The sequence below is a fragment of the Ambystoma mexicanum genome, chromosome 14 (assembly GCF_040938575.1).
Source record: "Ambystoma mexicanum isolate Mex_15411 chromosome 14, UKY_AmexF1_1, whole genome shotgun sequence".
Taxonomy (NCBI): Eukaryota; Metazoa; Chordata; class Amphibia; order Caudata; family Ambystomatidae; genus Ambystoma; species Ambystoma mexicanum.
The window spans coordinates 180,725,242-180,746,619 of NC_090940.1; the positions used below are offsets into that span (position 1 = coordinate 180,725,242).

General features: G+C 44.2%; 1 protein-coding gene across 4 annotated transcripts in view; it reads left to right on the forward strand.

The window, feature by feature from the left end:
• SLC8A3 (solute carrier family 8 member A3) overlaps positions 1-21,378 on the forward strand; it is a 640,255-nt gene that overhangs the window by 35,285 nt on the left and 583,592 nt on the right. The window lies entirely within an intron of this gene.

Here is a 21,378-nt window from a genome sequence, read left to right on the forward strand (position 1 = left end):
CATGATCGGTACCCAGCCTTTATTCAGAAAAAAAATATTTCATATATGTGAACGGTATGCAGTCCTCTTACTCCAGGTATTATTTATTATTCACTCCCATGATCAGTACTTAATCCTTTTGCTCCTGGCATTATTTAATGCCCACTTCATTTATTTATGTTTTTGTTGTTCGCTTGTTAGGCGCTTATACAGCAAGTAAATTCAGTTTCAAAGCACCCACAGGGCAACAGGGAGGGGACATGGGATTTAGAGATATTAATAAACAGAAAGATATTCAATACAGTGGAGGAGAAAATGAAATGAGGAATCTACTTTACCTTGTGAGTATTCAGAATATGCAGGTGCAGAAGGGACGGGGCAGTGGGAGTAGGTGCTGGGGTGCTCGAGCTCATGGGTGAGCAACAGGGGAAGTGCATGGTAAGATAATTGCAAGCCTCCAGGACAGAGGGTGTGCCGAGGCAAGTTCTGAGGTAGACAGAAGCTGGGGGTGATTGACTGTGGGAGGTCAGGGCCTGAGGATGCATAAGAGCCCTGGTACCCAATTAAAGCAATTGTGTGATTAGCAGAGGAGAAAAGGGGGAAGGAGGAGGTAAAGAGAAAGTCTTGAGGAGTTTATGGAATTTAAGGAAGTCCTGCGCAAGATGCAGAGGGCAGGGGAGGCTGTTCCATAGGGGGGAGCCAGCTGAGGAAAGCGATCGACCTCCTTTCCTCTGTTTAGCAAAAAGCTTTACACTCAAAGAGTTGGCGCCAGAGGAGTGCAGGGGTCTAGAAGGGGAATATTTAGAAAGAGAGAGTTGCAGATAGTGTGGTCCCAGACCCCTGAAACCCTTGTGGATGATACAGAGGGATTTGAATTTAATCTGTCAAGCAACCGGGTCCCAGTGGAGACTTTTTAGGGCAGGAGAGATACAGTCCCTGGCTTGAGGCCAAGGATAAGTCTTGCTGCCCTATGCTGGTTTAGCTGGAGGGGATGCAGAGTGGAAGAAGGTAGATTCAGTAGGAGGCTATTGCAATAGTTAAGCCTGGAGAGAACCAGGGCTCAGGTAACATTGAGCTTTTGGAAGAAAGTGAGAAAAGGTACAATTCCTTTGTGAAGGAAGAGCTGAAAGTGAGACTTCTTGGCAATGCCCTGAGTGTGGGGGAGGAAGAAGACAGAGGAGTTGAAGATGACTCCAAGGTTTCTGGCTTCAGAAGAAGGAGAAGGGGAAGATCCCATGGACGAAGGCCAGAGTGAAGAGCAGAAGGCGGGAGCAGGGTCCCAATGGGAAGGATCTCAGTTTTGCTGGCATTGAGGCAGAGATCATTGGATGTGCACCAGGCCTGCATGGCAAATAGGCAGTCAGGGATGATGGAAGGTGCAAGAAGGTCAGCAGAATGTTTGAAAAAGAGTTGTGTGTCATCTGCGTAACACTGGAAGTTGAGGAAGAAGGGAGCAGATGAGGAGTGCCATCTGTGTGAGGTAGATGTGTTAGAGCCAAGGAGAGAGGATAGAACCCTGGGGAATGCCACAAGTGGTGAAGAAAGTAGGCGAGGAGAAAGTGCCCAAGATGACTTGGGAAGATCGGTCAGATAGGAAAGAGGTCAGCCAGTCCAGTGCCCGTTCCGAGATCCCAAGGATATCGTAGAGCCTTTGTAGGAGGATGGAGTGGTTGACTGTGTGAAAGGCAGAGGAGAGATCGAGTAGGGTGAGGACAGCCGGGGAGTTGGAATCTAGAGATGCAAGCAGTTCTTCACGGGTGTTTTATAAGAGCAGTTTCCATGCCTCCAGATGCTCAGAATCCAGGTTGATCATCATGGAGACCACCAACAAGTTCAGTGTTAGAGTTCAGTTGGGATAAGGCCAACTCCTCTAGAAGTTTCTCCAGGAAGGGGGTGATGGAAATAGGGTGCTAGTTGGCTGGGCAGGTAGGGTCTGTTGATTTTTTTTTAAGGAGGGGGCACACAAGGGAGTGCTTGAGAGGAAGGGGAAAGATCCTGTGGCAAAGAGTGGTTGCACAGATCAGCGAGTGCAGGGGCAAGAGAGCCAATGTTGTCTTTGATGGTTCTGAATGAGCAAGGGGAATCCTGTTTGAAAGAGACCTTCATGAAGAAGACAACTCTGGTATCTTCAGGTGTGACACGGCGCGAAGGCTGAGAATGGGGAAGGAGGTGAGTGAGGCTTGCTTTTGTGCTGTTGGGCTTGCATTTAAAATAAGCTACATTTTTAAAAAAATCTCAAGATTCTTGCTTTGTCTGGCCAGTTTGTTGCAGAGGCCGTGGCAAAGTAGAGGGGTGGAGGAGATTGCAGTAGGGTTGGCTAGTTCCCGGCAGATTTTGGAAAGTTGAGCCGTGTTGTTGGATGCACCAGATACCGTGCCTGAATGTGGGCCCTTTTCTTGGCACGGATGGAGAGTCTGTATTGCCTTTGGAGCAGGCGGCATGCCAGTTTGTTAGAGGGTGAGCCTGATGTTTGCCACTTCCGTTCCGCCGCCGTGCACTTTCGTTTCAGGGCTGCAAGTTCGGAATCGTACCAGGTGTTACACTTACAGGCGGATTTCTGGCGGATCTGCATGACTGGGTAACAATGTCAAGAGTGTTGGTGATGACCAAGTGGAAGTTGCTGAGTGCAGTGTCAGTGGTAGAGTCAGAGTTAGGGGGTAAGGCGGATACAGGTGGAAGTGAAGGCAGCAGCTGAAACTCCTTTGATTGGGTGGATGTTCGTGAATGATGTTGGCAGGGCTTTTGGGGTGTGCGGTCAGAGGGCCAAAGGGACGCAGGTGGAAGGAGACAAGAGAGTGGTCTGACCAAGAGAGAGGGGTGACCAGAGGCAATGAGAGAGGGAGTTCAGAGTGTAAGAGGTTGTCCAGAGTGTGTCCAGCAGAGTGGGTTTGTCCAGGGGGGATAATAGAAAGGGATAGTGAGGTGCAGAGGTCAGTGAAAGAGAGGATGCTGTGCTAGGGGAGTTCAGTTAGATGTTGAAGTCACCCAAGAGAAGCAGATTGGAGGAGTTAGAAAGTTAGGAGGAGCAGAAATCAGCCCATTCAGAGTGGAACACGGAGGTAGCGCCTGGAGGCTGGTAAATGGTAGCAATTGTCAGGGTGGAGGAGGGAGAGATGACCACCTTGCATACCAGGCTTAAGGAAGAGTAGAGCTGCGTGGTTAAGATGTAGGAAGGCGCCCACTCTGGGAAGATTAGGGCAATCCCACGGCCAGCACGGTGAGGTTCAGGCGGAAATGATCTTGAAGCTGTCAGTGAGGAGGCAGTTAAAAGCAGTGACTGAGCTGGCATTGAACCATGTCTCGGTAAGAGCGAGAATGTCGAGGTCATTGTCTTGAAGGAGGAGGCAGATGTCAGCATAGTTATTTATTTATTGTGTGTTTCAGTACAGATTTGAACTTTTTACACACTCACAATGCAAATTCAACAATTCCATTAAAGATTTCACACACATTATTTTACACAGAAATTCCCTACATAACTAAAATTCATCACATCAAACAAGAACATCTTAAAATTCATGGTCACAGCTTTAAACAACATTTAAAATCCAGTACGTAACATACTATAATTACCTTTAAAACACCGTTAAAATTGCCTTTAAGAGCTCTAAAAACCTTATGGAAAGTGAAATTTCATTAGTGTTTAAAATTTTAATCCACAAGTCCTCCTCCGTTGTTTTATTGGTCAATTGAATAATGCAGCCCCTTAGGACACACAAAGCCGGGCATTGCACATATAGATGTTTTAAAGTCTATACTTCTTGGGTGCAGTGCTGACACATTCTCTGTTCCCTGGGCATATTTGTCCGGCTGCCCAGAACTTCCATAGTCGGCAATAGTTTTAGCTTTAGTCTCAGCATTTACGTCCTAAAGAGTCTTGGCGGGTGCTTCCTCAAATATGCAGCAGCAGTGTGGTAGTTATTTGTCATGCACACAAAATGATCACCAAAACACTGATAATTCATCAACTCATCTCTCAGATGAATCCACACATATCTAAAAAGTTTCTGTTTCACTCTGTGTGGGGCCTAATAAGGTCTTGTGTTGAGGCCTCTATTTTCACCAGCATTTGCACACAATCGGCCCCCATTCCATCAACACCTTACAGGAACCTTTGTGCCAAGCATCATTAAGACTCATATAAAGGGAGGCAGCAGCTGGGGACAAAATACTTGACAAAATGTGCAGCTTGCCCCAGTCAATTAATGTCTGGATAGGGAGCTGCCCTAGTTCATACAGTATCCCCGCCAGTGGCACTGAGGGCGGTAGTGGTAGGACCCGTCTCCAGAGTTTTGCTTCCTATCCTGACCAGGAGATTGCTTCATCCCAGATTTGGGCCCCAAAAATCAATTTTGGGACAATTTGCTGCTTGAACAGTTTCAATGCCGGCAGCAGTGAAAATCTGCCAAATTTGCAATCAAACTGTAGAAGCTGGCTTGTCGCTGCTATAAACTTTGCTTTGAGGTCAACTGCCGGGTCTATTCCACCCTTTTTATCATATACAAATGACCCCAAGTACTTGTATTTATGTCATCCCCTCAAATTCCATGAAACATTTCTCCATTTGAACTTCCCCCAATTCAACACCAATACTTTTGATTTTTCTATGTTTTTTGAGCGGTCCAAATTATCCAATAAATCCTTCACCACATGGAGAGCTCTCTGTAGACCAATTGGAGTCATGTCATAGATGAGAATGTCATCTGCGTACATTAAGTGCTGTACTTCGACCTCCCCTCACCTCGGGGGATTACTAGGGTTCAACAAGCTATTATACCCTTAATATAGAGACAAAAGAGGAAAGGCGCCAGGACACAACCCTGGCACAAACCCTGATTTGTTTCTACCCAACACGTGTAAGATATGTGGGCATCTAATCTGACTTTAAACTTTGTGCTCAAATGCAGAGCCTTCAAAATCCTTATCAGTGGTAGAAGGCATCCATTATCGTATAAGCTCTTCCATAAAACCGCTCTATTAACATGCTCGAAGGCCTCGCTAACATCCAGAAAAGACAGGTATACTGGATTTCCTTGAGCCTTTGCCTGGCCAGAAAGCAATGCCAAAACAGAACTGTTCAAGGAGCTACCCATGCCCTTCCTGAAACCCGTCTGGAATAGGGCCGGTCAATCAGCGTTACTGGCCCAACTTTGCAATTCCTTTAAAATCATTTTTCCAAAAATTGTATTAGATACATCCAACAATGATATTGGTCTGTAGAACAATGGCTATGACCTGTCCCCACCTTTAAAAATCAGGACTATGAGCACTGCAGACCAAGTTTCAGGGAACTCCCTTTAAAGCAAAATACTCTCAAACAGACAGGACAGTAATTGACACCATAAAAGCACATTAGATTTGAGGGCCAAATTGGAAAAGCCATCGGGCCCAGGAGAATTTGATTTCTTGCTCACTTTTATCAAGTGAGCAATGTCGTCGAGATTCCAGAACAGAGCCCCCTTCCCAAAAGGATTGTGGTAGCACAGTGTCCTGTTTTAACCCAGGCTTTACCTAGAGATTAGTAAAATGCTTTACCCAGACCCAGAGCGCCTCTGATATCGCCTGGGTTTGCAAAAACCGATCCCTCCCTTGTGGCTTTATTAATTGCCAAAACCTACCCGCATTATTATCCAGAGTACAAGACAAAATGTTTTCGTCATTGTTGGTACTCATTAGAAATGTGCGACCCTTTAACCAATTCCTGTATCTCTTCTTTGCCATGCGAATGTCGTCAAAACATCCCGGGGATTCTCCTTCTGCATCCTCTTTATCTCAAGACGCATTTGTTTTTTCTGTTCCTGAACCTGGGCGTCAAATCCGTGGTTACCCCCACCATCACTGCCCTCTTGGCCAAGTTTCTTCCCGTCATGAGACCACCTAATACCGATATTATACAAGTGGAGAACTTTTCTGTGGAGCGAAGAGGACTTATCACTTTAGCGAATAACCCCCAATCTCATTTTCAAAAGCCCTTGCAATCTTTGGGGACCATTTAACTACATGGTTTCTTGGGTTTATCTCCACAACAAGGGGTATATTTTTGACTAGATTTTTCAGGGGCAAAGCAATTTCACAAGACATCAGTGAGTGGTTGCTTAACTATAGTTATTCCACTGAGAGACGGCCACCCTTCTGAAAGAGGTCAGCCGACAGAAAAATATAATCTACGGTAGTCTTCCAAAGGCCATTATGCCATGTAAACCTCAGCGGTATGTCCCCTGGAAATTGACCATTAAGCAATGAAAGGTCCCATTGCTCTAAGTCTTGACAAACCCTCTTACCCCTATCTTGTGCTTCCCTAGATGTTATTAACCTGTTTTGTGCCAGATACCAAGAGTCATCCAGGCATTCTGCATTAGAATCACATAAAACAATTGATGAGGCTCTTTCTTCAGGTAAATCCCCCCAGGAAAGCAAAAGAGAGGGCAGCAAGGCTTCCTCCATCAGCTTCTTTTTGGGATTCAAGTAAACCTTTACCACAAGGCATTTACTAAGAGCCCCTTCACCAGGCACCTGCCATTCCAACAAGGATACCAACCTATCCCTCCTACCAGAGTCCATTTTATGGATAGCCAAACCCTGGTTCCACTTTATTGCTGTCAGAATGCCACCGTAAGTCCTCCCTCTTACACCTCGCAATGCTTCACTATGCACTGCATCAAACACCTCCATAATCGGTATATCCAGCAGCAAGGTTTCCTGCAGGCAAATTATGTCAAAGGATACAAACAAATCCTTATTATTCATTATGTTTTTGAAGCCATTCCAGGATGCCACTACCCAGTTTGACAATCAGGATTCGTGACCTGTCCTTGCTCCCCCCTCAACCCTCATCTCTTGGACTTGTTTCCAACCATTATTTACATAATTTCTTGGGGCCTTTTGACTACACCCCCATGGATTGCTAGCTTCAACCTGTTGGGCAAAGTACGACCCACCATCTTTGCCTTCCATTCCCTGCTGACTCAGGGATAACCTAGAAATGATTGAGGTCCCTACATCAACCACTTCAAATCCCAGTGACACGAAGCACTCATTTTTGGCCAAAATAGAGTTTTTGATAATGTGTGACCTTAAATAAAGTTTACTAACCGTTGTTATTAGGATGAAAGGAAGAGGCAGTGTCCACCAGCAATTCTTTGCTTGTTGTAATACCTGAACTCTGTTCTTCTACTATACGAGACAGAGTCACAGGTATTTCACAGAGAACATCCCGACTCTCCTGAGCCCGAGCATGATCAACCACTAGGACCGGTCTTGAAAATATTGCAAACAGTTTCTCCATTTCTTCCACCACCCATGCCAACATTTTATCCTTAACCACCTCCACTAGCTTAAGTGGCGACTGACCCAACAACGGTGTCGGGACAGAGTCCCTTAAAACACAAACTTTCCTTCCCCCTTGCACGATTATTTGGTCTGTTTTTACCGAGGTAACCTGATCCTCTTCACTCCCTGCCTTATCCAGAGTCCCCCCCATTGTCGGGTAAACTGAAATGTTGCTTAAACCAAAGGATGGACTGTCATCCGATGGCTTGGTAGCATGTGGGCCATTGTCTTGTGCTCCAGTGCACAACCCGTGCAATTGGTCCCTCACAAGCTCCTTGGCTCCCTGAGCTTTCTTGCACTTAAAGAAGTCTCTTTGTAAAAATCTCTTATTGATTAAACAAATAATAATAATAAAAAAAGAAGTCTCTTTTCTTTAGCTCAAGATCTGCCCTTACTGCTGCCATTTGCTTGTCAGCCTCTACTCTTAATTTATCCAAGGATTTACGGGATCCCCTATTGTTTTGTTTAGGTGGTAATTTACCATTATTTTGCTTTTTCTTTTTTGCCACCAACTTTTCTTTAATCGGGGCTCCTCTGGTTGGCTGCACTGGCTGCTTAGGGATGCTACATGCAATTACGTTAGCTAAATCAGGGTCCATCCCCAGAATGGAAACTGGTGGGATCGGGTCCTCTATCGTAATCTCCATTTGCTGACACCGATCAGTTGTCACCCCAGGGGGTAGGCTAACTCCATCACCACCTCCTTATCTATCAAAGAGCCTCCCTGGGGCTCAACCTCCACATCAGATACTTCCTTTTTAGCGAGCATTGCATTTTGGTTGGTAGTAGCAATGATGTAACCCTCCAAGAAACGGACCTTTCCAACCAATTCTCTCAAAATCTGTCTAAGATTACGTATTTCAAAGTTGAGGGAGTCGTACCCTCTGTCCATGGAATCAAGAAGCCGGGCAAGAATTGGGAAGGACACTCTACAACCACTGTTGGCGAATCCCCACCGGTGCCAGCCTGGCCCACGACCCTTGGAGCCTGGTCTCAGGGAAGGACTCAACCCCAACACTCCCACCCAGGTTCACCCTTGTTTGGTCATTATTTGGAACCCACTCATATACATTTTGATCTGTCATAGGGGTCGTCTGGAAGGGAGAGCAGGCAACATCCATTTTTTATAACTCTCTTTCTATTGGTTGGTACACCAATTTTTCCATAAGGCCCAAATCTGGAGAAGGGGATTCTGGGATGGATCGTTGGTTGGTCTTAAAGTCCAAAGACAACCTCACACGTTTCCCCAACTCATGGGAAATTGCTGGCGCCAAAATAGACACATCAGAAACCAAGCATTCCCCCTGCATCATATCACCACTCACTATACTTCCTATATTTCCTTCACTGTTGGTCAAAATTTGGCTAAAAGTGCTACAGGCTCATGATCTTCAGTTGCCATGTTCAGCCGTGTATTTGAAACTTTGTCTGTTTCTTCACTCTCATCCAGAAGGGTCCCTGCCGGACCCAACTGGGGAGAGGGGGGTCATTCATCTGTTTCAGGTTTGATCCCTCTCCCTTTCCTGGATTTCCATGGGGTTATTGTTATTTTGTAAAGTTGAAGCGGGCTCTGCAGTCAAACCCATGCTTCTCAATGTTACCCCCATTTGAACCAAAGGCACAATGTATTACCGTAGACTCCAAAAGGCTTCTAATTTAACAAAGTAGCCACTCTGCCTCAACAGCACATCAGGGTTAGTAGACCGGGGTTCAAAAGCCCAAAAGGCCCGCAGTGACTCCACGTGAAGGGCAGTAGAAGTCCAGAACCTCAGTTTGGGATTTTGTTGAATTAATACAGCTTCGTCTCCTCCCCTCTTTTTCTTTATTACCAATAGCCGGGTTTCAAAGGCCTTAACGACCAACAGTCACCCCGTTTGCGCCGGCACTCTGAAAACACAACCCTTTGAAAATACACTCCACAGTTCTGTGTTAAACACAGTCCCTTAATAGGGCATAATAACTTTAAATGTCACACAAGCAGACAAAAACAGATCTGCACATTCTTGAGCCGCTCGTCTCTACTATTGCTATTCCTGTATAAATAACAGTTGCCAGATTATCCGTTGCGGGGCAAGTGGCTGAGGAAACAATCCGTACCCGCGGAAATTCAGCGACCTCAGCACGCCTTTACTGCTGTAATCACTTTTGAATTAGCACTTACTGAGTTTTCTGTTACAGGCAGGCAACTGCACAAACACTCCACCCCAAACACTCAGCAGCCACCTACAGTTAATTCTTCCTGTGCGAGTGAGCGTGGATGGCTTATCTGTTGTGGAGATACTCACAGAATGCAGCAAGTGTTCGTCAGTATCGCAGGGAGCCTCCAGCTACTCCAGGACACCAGCAACCACAGTAACCCCTTTTGATCCACTTTTGTCTGTGCCGCGCTCCACGCTGCAGTCGGATCTTTATAGGTAAGCTGCAGAGTCCAGTCTAGTAGCCCCTACTTTGGTCAGTAGCAATGGAATAAATACTGCACAGCTCAACCTCCAGCACCACAGCAACCACTTTTGATCCACTTTTGTCAGAGGAGCGTTTGTTGACTGAGCGGGCGTTAAGAGTTGCCAGCTGGAGATGTTCTCTGCTTTTGAAGGATTTCTGAGATGGAGTACATGCTTTTGGTACTCCGGTCAGAGAGGGGGACAGGGAGAGTGGTAGGGGGAGAGGCAGGAGAACCAAGAAAGTTGATGAGGGACCTAAAAAATCACTACTCAACCCTCTAATTCCAGACATCATTTGCTATCCACTTCCATGACTGGTACCTAGTCCTCTCACTCTGGGCATTATTAAATGGCCTCTTCCACAACTGGTATCTATTCTTCTTACTCTGGCCATGATCGTTGATAAGTCATCTAATTACATGCAGACATAATTTAACACCTGCTTCTCTGATTAACATGCAATACGGTTATTCTGGGAATTATTTAAGCCCCCTTCTGTGATCGGTATTCAATCCTCTTCCTATGGGCATTATTAAGTACCCACTCTCACCAGGGGTCCTCAATCCTTTGATTCCAGGCATTATTTCATATCCACTTCCATAAATGGTACTAAATCCTATTATCACGGGCATTATTTCATATCCACTTACATGACAGGCACTTAATCGTCTCACTCTGGGAATCATTTGATATGAAATTTCATGATCGGTGTCAATCCTCTCACTCTGGGCAACATTAATGATCCACTTTGATGACGCGCATGCAGTCCTCTTACACTGGGGATCATTTAACATCCACTTCCACACTCTGTACTCAATTCTCTTATTCCGGGCAATTCCGGGTATTATTTAATGTTGACTTACTTTATTGGTACTCAATCATCTTCCTATGGGTATTATTTAGTATCCACTGCCACCATGGCTCCTCAAGCCTTCGTTTCCAGGCATTATTTAATATCCACTTCCATTATTGGTACTCAGTCCTTTTATTACGGGCATTATTTAATATCCACTTACATGACAGGCACTTAATCCTCTTACTCTGGAATCATTTGATATGAAATTCCACGATCGGTATCAATCCTCTCACTCTGGGCAACATTCATTATCCACTTCCATGACTGATATGCAATCCTGTTACAGCAAGTTCATTTAATACCCACTTCCACATCAGTACTCATTCATCTTACTCTTGTCATTTATGAATACTCACTTCAACTTATTGTAACCTTCTTAGTGGGATTCCTTGGTATCCAGTGATTAAACCTAATACAAAATAGAGAATAAAAATAAATTAAACGAATAAGAAACAACAAAAAAATACAGATTTTTTTTTTAAAGTATGTGGGGGTGGGGTAAGACAAAAACAAACAAAATAATATCGATATTATTTCGTTGTTTATGTTTCTTTAACATTTAATTCTCTATTTTTTCATTCGCCTGTTAATACCCTCTTCCTGGCTCTCCTGAGCATTGGTTGCCATTTAAGTTCACATGTAGTTTGCTTTTTAGGATCTGGAGGGCAGGAGCTTTGGTGTCTTTTATATTGAGCAAGCAGCTGAGATACATTCACATTGTAGCATGTCGAAATAGGTTCTACGTTGAAATGCCGAAAGATAACCAGCGAGGACCAAAACATAGAATTGTGTTTGGTAGAATTTCAAAAATATGTTCTTGTTTTTTTTGTACTTTTTTCTTTTTTATGTGGATGGGAACCCCTTGTGCCCCCCTGCCCACTACCCACCCCCACTTTTTTTTTTTAGCCTAGCCCAACCCCCTATTTATTGTTTGAAAAGGTGCAAACAAATCGAAAAAGTCGACCTTAAAAATTCCCTATTTTCGTCCTTGTTTTTGGATTCGTTTCTTGGGAGATTGCCATTGAAATATACTACATATGCTCCTGCTAAAAAATACTTTGCTTATATTATAAAATGTGAATTTGTTTGAATGAACGAAAATGCAACACCAGGTTTTCGGTGCATGTTCTGAATCCCTTAGATCGAATACTGGGAAATGCACATTTTCGGCAGGCTAGCATAAGAGCGCCCCTGACAATATGAAGTCACCTTGAACTGCTTGCTCCGGACAAAGGTCACCATGCTTGCAAAATGTCTGTTTCACAGTCCAGGAATGTAAGCAAAATGTAACTTGGCAGGCCATTTATGGTCCATGCTGCTTTGAATCTTGCTTGGGGCAACAGCATGTGTTTATACTGTCAATATATCTGTGATCCGCAGCATAGCTCATAAGTTAAGTGCTCGCCTCAGAGTTGTAAATTCTAATTCTGCAGCCAGGTCGAGTCAGCCCTTCAGTCTTCCGAGGTCAACACACTGAGTACCATTATAAAATGTTTAATAATAACACTTGTTCCTACGGTGCTTAGAAGTGGGATGAATTCGGCATGAAGCGCTTTTAAGGCGCTATTTAAGAACACACGTTATTATTATCCTGTAAGCATCAGCAATACCTGGGAAGATCTGGGTGCTGGCCCTGCAGTGAGACCAGATCAACGCATGCCTGCTAGCTTCCCTGCATTTTCTTTGCTTGATGGACTGTGTGCGCCCCAATTTATCAGCTGACTTCACAACACGCCTGTCAATCATAAGGCACTGAGAAGCTATTCCCGGGCACCAGGATCAGCTGCTGTTGGGCTTCAATGAGCTTGTTGCAGGTCAGGTCAGGAAAGTGATTGCTTCACGCGCAGAAACATGGACCGCACTTACATCTTCAGTTCTGAGTTTAGGTGATGACAAGGGTCTCAGTGTCACTAGGTGGTATTTATTCTCAGGGGCAGATTCTAGGATTCTGAGTTGCCATGAGATTGCCCATGGAGCTCGTGTGTTTTTACTGCTCAAATGTGTGCAGTGGACACTTTCTTTTTAAATGGTCTCAGTTTTTCCATGCAGCAGCAAAATGTGGGTGTCACCCTCTGAAATACTACTTTAATTCCCAAGAACCCCATAAACCATTATTGCCCTTGCAAAACACTACCTGTCCTTTTATGACAAATATATATTGCTTGCAAATTTCTTTGCAATGTGTTTTCTGCACTAAAAATGTGTGCAGTGAATATTGTGAACTCACCAGTGGGATTCCTCAAGGTTCAACCCTCTCACCACTACTCGCTAACATTTGCATGACCCCACTCATGAAACTCATCAAGTGACACTGGCTCACCAGCTGCAGCTATGCAGATGATACCCAAAACCTCGACACAATCGACACCAGCAAGGAAATACACCAAACCTGTACCAAATACCTATGACCAATCAATGCATGGATGAGCAACAAAAGGACAAAACTGAAATCATGACCACGCCCAACAACTTCTCTATACAACCGAAAATACCATGGCCTACTGAAATGGGAACCAGACGAAAAGCCTCCAAAGAAGTAAAGAATTCACAAATTTTGATGGACAACGACCTAACACTGGAACCTCAAGTAAACACAGTATTAAAGAAATGTCTCTTCACCTATGTACTAGCACGCGGATATTACCTTTGATCACCTTCCCACACAGAACGCTTGCCATTGAGCGTAAGAGCCCTTTGGCGAGCACGCATTCAATGGATGGGACACCAAATAATCTAACCAACTCAGGAAGATGGCAAAGGTATTTCTGTTTTAATATCAATTGTCTACAACGGAGTGACAGTGTACGTCACACAAGCTTTCTCGAAGCATTTCATAAAAAAATCACACTTATATAGTAAACATTCATCATACGTGATGTCATACTACATGGCAAACTAAGAAAAACCTAAGAGGTATTGTGATAAGCTCAAGGGAAACATCTAATTACACTTTCTAGAAGGGGTTGGGTTGTGATTGGATATCTACTGTTAGGTGGACAACGTATGCCCACCTCTAGTGCAAGTCATCTTCATCATTATTAAGTACACAGTATATCATTGGCTCTCAAACTATAGGGCCCTTCGTTATATGACCCTCTACAATTGGTTGGCACGCCTGCACCAGTCTGGAACATTCGGCTCACTAGCAGCACGTGACTTTACCTCCCCACCCAATTAGCCCAATGTCTCTCATCACCCATGCCTTCTGCCATGAAGATTGCCTTTGAAATTGGCCCGTGCAGTGTATTCTCATCTCTCGGAATAGAAGGGAGTGTGAGCATGCGCTATCATAGTTCTACAACTGTATGCCCAACACTATTTTTATCCTTGACTCACGTGACGGGAGACCACAATTCGGCCCATTTTGCAGCATTTAATTGTTTTAAATGAAGAAAACTTGGCACTCATAGTGTTCTTTCCTTGCACATTAACAAGTGATGATTCAGCATCTGACGTTCACTGCCTTTAAGAATAGATAACCAGTCTTGGCTGCTACATCCTTGACATCAGGCCAGACAGCCCTTCCAGCTTCTTCCACGATCTCTGCTTATTCTTTGTTGCTACACAGCTTTCGGTCTTTCTTCACCATGGGTGTGAACTTACTAAATTTGTAACACCAGTGTCCAGCTTCTACACAATAGCGTAATCACCTGCAGCGGCGCTGCTAGTGGGGGGCTAAAGGGGCTATAGCCTAGGTCTTTTGGTTGTAGCCCCGGTTAGACGCTCGGGGGTTATAACCAAAAGGCTAGCTAGCTCCGAGTCCGGACAGTCCTGACATTAGCATAGCCCCAGATCTTTTCCAGACCTAGCAACACCCCTGATCGCCTGCAGTCTATTCACTACTTATAGCCAGCTTCTAAGATTACTTGATCTACTTGCGTTGATGCATCTCTACAGTTATTGAACGGCTTGCATTTTCTGAAGTGCTTCTCACATGTGGAATCTTCTTTTCTCATATGAACGTTCACTTGATTCTTTATTTCGTCATCAGTTTCTGTAAGATCCATGCATCTTTTCTTCAGCCTATCTTCTCAGCATGTCACGCTCATCTCTTGTGATGTCACCAGCTCCTCTTTCTCTCATTTTCATATCATATTCCTCGGGGGAGCTCCTCTATTACATTGTCTTCTCTTCGGGAATACATTTGATATGGCTTTCTCATTGGATACCTTTTCTCGAATAATCACCGCGGAATGGTCACAACTGCTGGTGTCAAACACGGCACAATTTCAGGCTCCCAGCATATAGGTAGTAGGGGGGCGGGACTTCCTGCAGAGGCATGTGGCTGCCCTTCAACACTCCCCCCTCTGGTCGAGTGATCGACCACATCTTTTCCAGTCTCCCTATTTTGGTACCTCCTCTTGAAAAAGTGCTTCTTCGGAGTCCAGATCTTCATCACTCCCTTCAGGGAACCGGCTGATTTTATATGTTCTCCCCTTGGGCTTCCCGCTCTGTGTCACGACTCGCTCCCTTCGCTCCCATTCCCACCACTTGGGGGCATGATTTGGGGTTTATTCCCTACTGGACCTTTCCTCCGAACCTTATGCTACAGTGCTGTGATGAATTGGGAGCGCTAAATCCCTATTTTCCAAGCTACTTCCCTTCCGGATCCATTCCAGGTTTTTGGCAGCCAGCATGCTTCTTTAACCAAATGACTATGCTTCCCAGTATGCCTGGCCCACTGCTCCACCTCCACCCTTGCAGGACAAGGTTGGGTGGAGGATAGGCAACAGCTGTGGCTGCAGGTGCAGTAATCAGCACACCTGAGGCGTGTGCTCGTTAAGCAGCTTTAAAAGCCTCAGTCTTACTTCAGTCCAGCGCTGGTCATCGTTTGCAGTGTTCCTGTTGTGACTAGTCCCTTGTTCCTTGCCTTTGTACCTAGTTCCTAGTTCCTGTTTTCTTGTTCCTCCGCCCTGAATCTCGGATTCATGCGCTAATTGATTTCTGCTCCCTTGATTCCCTTTTTGTCTTCCTCTGTTTGCAGGCAGCATTTCTCAGTGCTTTCCCCTTTTAGATGCAGCCCAGTTTGTCTTTGTTCTATATTTCTTTGACTCTGTCCTTTGCTGCTGTAAACCCGTATGCCTTAGCCTTCCTCTTAGATTAGCTTCCTGTCTTTTCCTTGGAGGGGTAGGGAGAGGTTTGCATTGGTTATTTCGTTTTTCCCTGCTCCTGATCCTTACTTTCTATTGGGATCCATTCCATGTTTTCCATTGCACTTCTGCATTTATTTCCCATTTGATTATTAGGTGTGGTGTGCGGTTGTAGCTAGCTCCTGTGTGAATGCTTATGTTTTCCTCACTAATTTGTAATCACTATTCCAACTTAGGTATTTAGTTTTCCTCCCATTGCTGTTCTAGCCTTTCGGGGTCCCAGTTTCATCAACAGGATTCGTGGGCTAGCTGACATTCAAGAGGTTTATCTCGTCCTCGTGAGTACAGTTCTTTAGTTCCCTTATTTAATACCATCAAGAGTGTTAGTTCACAGATCCTGTCATTGCTTGCCCTCCACGTGGGTTTAGCGCTGTCAGTACCTGTAACAGCAATTGGGGGTAAGGCGCTTGCCGACTTTCCTCGCGGTCAGGTGCTTACCCCACATCCCTTTTCATATATTGGTTTTGTTGTCACACTCTATTTGCACTCCTGGGTTTTAGCATACATGAGTCGTTGTTCCTGTGTGCACATAGTTTAATTCGAAGCTATTCACTGTGTGATTTAGTGCACATTTCCCTTGCCATATTCGCTGCCTTTGTACTCGCCTGACTAATCCTGACACTCTGTAACTTACCTGCTGCCTGGTTCCCTTCCTCTTGCCCTGTATACCTCGCTCAGGCCCAGGCTGTTCTCTTGTTTCCTTTCTGCACTCACCTCATTGGTTCCTCCTCCTAGGGTTCCGCTCCTTGTCTTTGCCTGTTGTGCCTCTGTGTGCTACCTAGTCCTATCTGTCTCTGGGTCTCTCCTGGGGTTCCTCTTCTTCCGGACCAGATCTATTGGCAGTACCTACTTTAGAAGCTGGTATCCTGACCTCAAACATTTCTTGGACTTACATTGCAGCCTTCCCTGACAGTGCTTGGACTGTCCTGATGCCACGAAAATCAGGGAAGTGCCGTCCTGTGGCGTTGGGAGTTAATCCAGTGCCTGCCTGTATTCACCAGGAGGCGTTGGGTTGGTAACCCACATTACGCACTCACGACACTGCTTTACAGTCTGGCTACTCTTTCAAGATACACATCAGGAAGACCAGGTACGCAGTGCTCACGTGACAAGTTATTTACCAACTACTAATTTTAGAAGGAGCTGAATCCAATAGCCTTCGCAAAGCCTGCGCTGCTAATTCCCGAAGGAGCCTGATCCCACAGCGTTCTGCCAAGCCACCATCTTTGAGAAACTATAGGAATACTAAAGTAGGTTGGTGCGCATACATTTGGTAAGGGGCATCAGATAAATTGTTAAATAAGAAAGCAATTTTTAGAGAAATGAGTGTAATACCAAAGCATTCCTCCCCATTTCCTCCCCCTGTTGTGCAGCTGTAATTTCAAATGGTAAGCACTCATTCACCAGCGTCATTTCACAGCACACAGATTGAATTATGTGCAGCAGCACATGATGGTTCATGAAATGTAATGCCAATGATAGATCCTGCAAAGCCAGACTCAGGAACGTATTCATCTCCCACTCTCGGGAGGATAGCTCAGGGGCAACGTTCCCGCCTTGGAAGCAAGTCGACACGGAGCACCACAGGTTCGATCCCCGGGTCTACGCTTAGAAACCTCTGGGTATTAAGCGCGTTATAAATAACATATCATATCACTGTGTTATCATGCCACACAGACACTCATTGACCAGTTCACCCCCAAAAGTGGGAGCAGACCAAATACTTCTAGGTATAGCATACAGCTATTTCCTTTAATCATGCACCTGATTTGACAACTTCCACGGCAAAGCCATCTGAACCGTTCTCCCACTGAGTTTATTTTTAGCAGGAAGCAGTTGTGAAATATTTCAGAGGTCCTGCTTTGCCCAGAAAGTTAGCATTACTCTGACAGCAGGCCCTTAATCCAATGGCCCTGACCATGCCTGGCATGTCACCTGCCCCCCACAGGGCAGGCTATTGGTCAAGCAACATCTAATTCCTTTTTCTAAAATATACATGTGCCAGAGTGAGCGGTACATACAAGTGCCAAACGCAGAAGGAGCACCGGTTGCTTGGCAACTAAACTGAACACCCCACTGTGAGTGTTTTTTCTGGAGTGCTGCTGCCCACCTAAATGTGTGTTAGACGTGCTCTGGGGGTTTAAGTGAAGGTGCTAACTAATGCAAAATCAATTTGTTTCTGCTGTCCAGCCCGAGAGAAGACTCCTGCATTTAAAATTGGGTTTGACAAAAATAAGTGTTAGTATGTCTACGTGTTTGGATGTAATGTAATTCTGTGTGTGTGGGGGGGTTGTATGCAGTTTGAATGTGTGTGCATGTCTGAGTCAATGTGTATGTTTGTAAGTATATATGCGAGTGTGTATGCATACGCATACATGAGTGCATGTGTGATTGAGAGGGGGGACAGACTGTGGGTGTGTGTTTGCCAGGAGAGGGGAGCCACATCAAAGTAATTTACATTGGGAATTTTGTATATTGGCAATGCTGTCATATGTTGTGGGAATACCGTTACAGGGGCAATACTGGCATGTATTGTGGGAATGACTTTAAAGTGATTTTCAGTATGGATGCTGATATATATTGGGAATGCAGTATCATGAAAGTGATATACAGTGCCAATGCTATAACTGTAATGGTGCATCTTAATTATAGTTGTTTACAGCGGGAATGCTGGCATATATTGTGGGAACAGCACCACAAATGTGTTACATGCTGACAATGCAGTGGGCACAACTTCATGAAAGTGATTTACAAATCTATGCTTGCAAGCATTCTCAGCACAGGCATTGAAAATGTAGTAAAATGTTCCTGTGTACTGTTGGTGACTGGCATCTATTGGATTTTTTTCATGTGTTACCTTAGGGAGCCAGTTATATATGATATTACTTCTTACCTATTTTGATGTCAAATGCACCATGTCAAACCATTATTTAAGGGGGTGTGGCTTGGTGCCACCTGTAATGGCTGCCTAGTCTTCGGTGCTCCGCTCCGGTGGCTTAATTTGTTATTATATATCCTTATGACCCTTCAATAACGTACAGCGTCGTCTCCTCCACTTACTGTGAGACTTCCTGGTGGTCCATGGTTCGTCACCGGATGGTTTCGTTTAGCCTTGTTGACCCGCCTGGAGCCGTGTGTGGGACAGGCTTGCAGCCGTGTAATCCCGTGACTTGACAGCCAGCGTCTCCTGTCAGCTTCCCAGACACTGCTGCGTGGGAGGCATGCCTCAGGCTGGTAACTAGATTCTCTCACAACACGTCCCAATTTTATAAACAGACCCCAGTTGCTAATGTTTGCTCGCTTATAACAATATATGAAGAGATGTATCTTCCTTTTAAGGATTTAATTGTTCAAACTCTTTTCTGTTAGAGGGTATGCCTGCTCCCAGACTACTTTTTTGAAAGAAATTATTGTTTACATAGCTCAATTTATTTTCTTTTAAAAAGCATTTCCATCAAATGTGTGCTCCATACTTCTCACTATAGTACTCCAAGCACTATTTCAAGCACAATTAGCAGAATTGCTTTATTTCAAGTACTATATACGGGTGTGCTTGCAGGTGAATGACACCTTCTGCAACTTTTAAGTAAAAAGATCCATAATATCATGCCCGTATGTACGCCAACTTTGTTCATTATGTCATCCAAAAAGGGACAGACCAAAAATATCTTTGCCTTCACCTACTACCCTCAAAAGGCAGAAAAGTGACTCCCCCACACCAAAAGAAGACATTTTAGCCACCATCATGCAAACTATTCTGTCAGAGATAAGAGCTCTGAAACCGTTTATGGAGGATATTAATGCTAAAATGCAGCAGCTGAACAATAGGTGGTCTATATTTCAATCTCGGACGAATGAGGTAGAAAGGCGCATTAGTGACGCTGTGGATATATCGCTAATAGAGTAGTAACACTGGAATCCACTGTTAAATCTCTACAAAAACAGACTGAGAATCTCAAGAACAGAAACAGGAGAAATAATATATGCATTGTTGGTCTTCCAGAAGGAATAGAAAAGGATAATCCGATTTCATTCTTATATTCCTTCTTACCTCAGCTCCTTGACTTGCCTGCCTCAATTCATCTCAATATCCAAAGAGACCATCCATTGTGTTGGACCAACCAATGCAGTCCGAAACTCTACAGGCTCACCATGAACTCTCATTCTGGTCCTTTTGGATTACACTCATGTTACTCTTATAATGGATAAAGTGAAACAAATAAAGCAGCTGTCTTGGGAAGGCAAGAAAATATTTATTTCACAAGATGTCTCCAATGTTACTGTGGCAATAAAAAAATAAACTTCTCACTTTTAAACCCGCCTTGAGACCACTAAATGTGAGATATGTCATTATCCATCCAGCTATTCTCAAAGTCACCCTGAATGGGCATACCTCTACTTTTCAGAACCCAACGGATCTGAGACACTGCATTCAATCGCACACAAGGGACGATATGGACACTTCAAGACCACCTACTTGAAAAGAATCGCAACATCTAATGGGTCAATGCATTGAATCTTCTTTGATTTCTTCCACCAGAGCAGGTCTGGGCGCGCCTTGTTTCTATTGGCTCTCCACCCCCATCGTTTCAGGGCATTTACATGTCAAATCTGTGGCATATGCAGATGATGTACTCTTACTGTTGAAGGATCTGAAGACGAGTGCTCAACGCCTATTGGATATTATCTCAACGTTCTCAATAGCATCTTGTTATAAGTTAAACATTGACAAGTCTGAGATTCTACCCCTCAATGTGCATTGTACAAAATATCACACCCAAACCTTAGGCATGAAATGGTTTCCCAAAGGCTTTAAATACTTGGATATTCATGTATCTGCATCCAATAAAGACATCTGCAAGCAGAATTCCATAGTCCTACTAACAAGAATTACTGAACTAACAACCTCTTGGTCTCCCCTTTACCTCGCCAGGTGGGTTCACCTGGAATCTGTTAAAATTATGATTTCCCCCATTATTCTCTTTCTACTTCATATGTTGCCAACTCCTCTTTGCCCCTCCTTGCTTAAATCCACAGATTCCTGCCTAGCTAAATTCCTATGGGGAAAATAAATACATAGAATCTCTCTTGGTCAATTAAAAAAAGTTCATGCACATGGTAGAGTAGGATTCCCTGATTTGAAAAAAGACCACATGGCTTTTGTTCTCGGGCAAACGCAGCTATGGTTTATCCACAAAGAATCAAGCAATGCGCCTAACTGGGTACACTTAGAAAGAACTATGCTTTCCCCTATAACCTTAGCTGATTTTTACCTCTACAATAGAAAAAACTAATTAACAAAATACCCCTGTATTCGCCAATCTGCCTATTTCCTTAGATTATATATGTTCCCCTCTATTTCAAAACCTTCCTTGTTCACCTCTCCATTTATCTGGTTTAATCATTTAATAAAAATTAAGGGAACATCTATTTGTTGTAAACCATGGCTCTCCAGGGGTATTAAGATTTTTATTCAGTTTTTTCGACGATGTGTTTAATCACTTTTAATGAATTTGCCACTAAGTTCCATATTCCTATCTCTTTTTTGCAGCAGTATTTGAATATTACCTATGCAATTGTGGAAAACGATGAGGTTTGAATGTATAATTCTAATGTTCCTAAC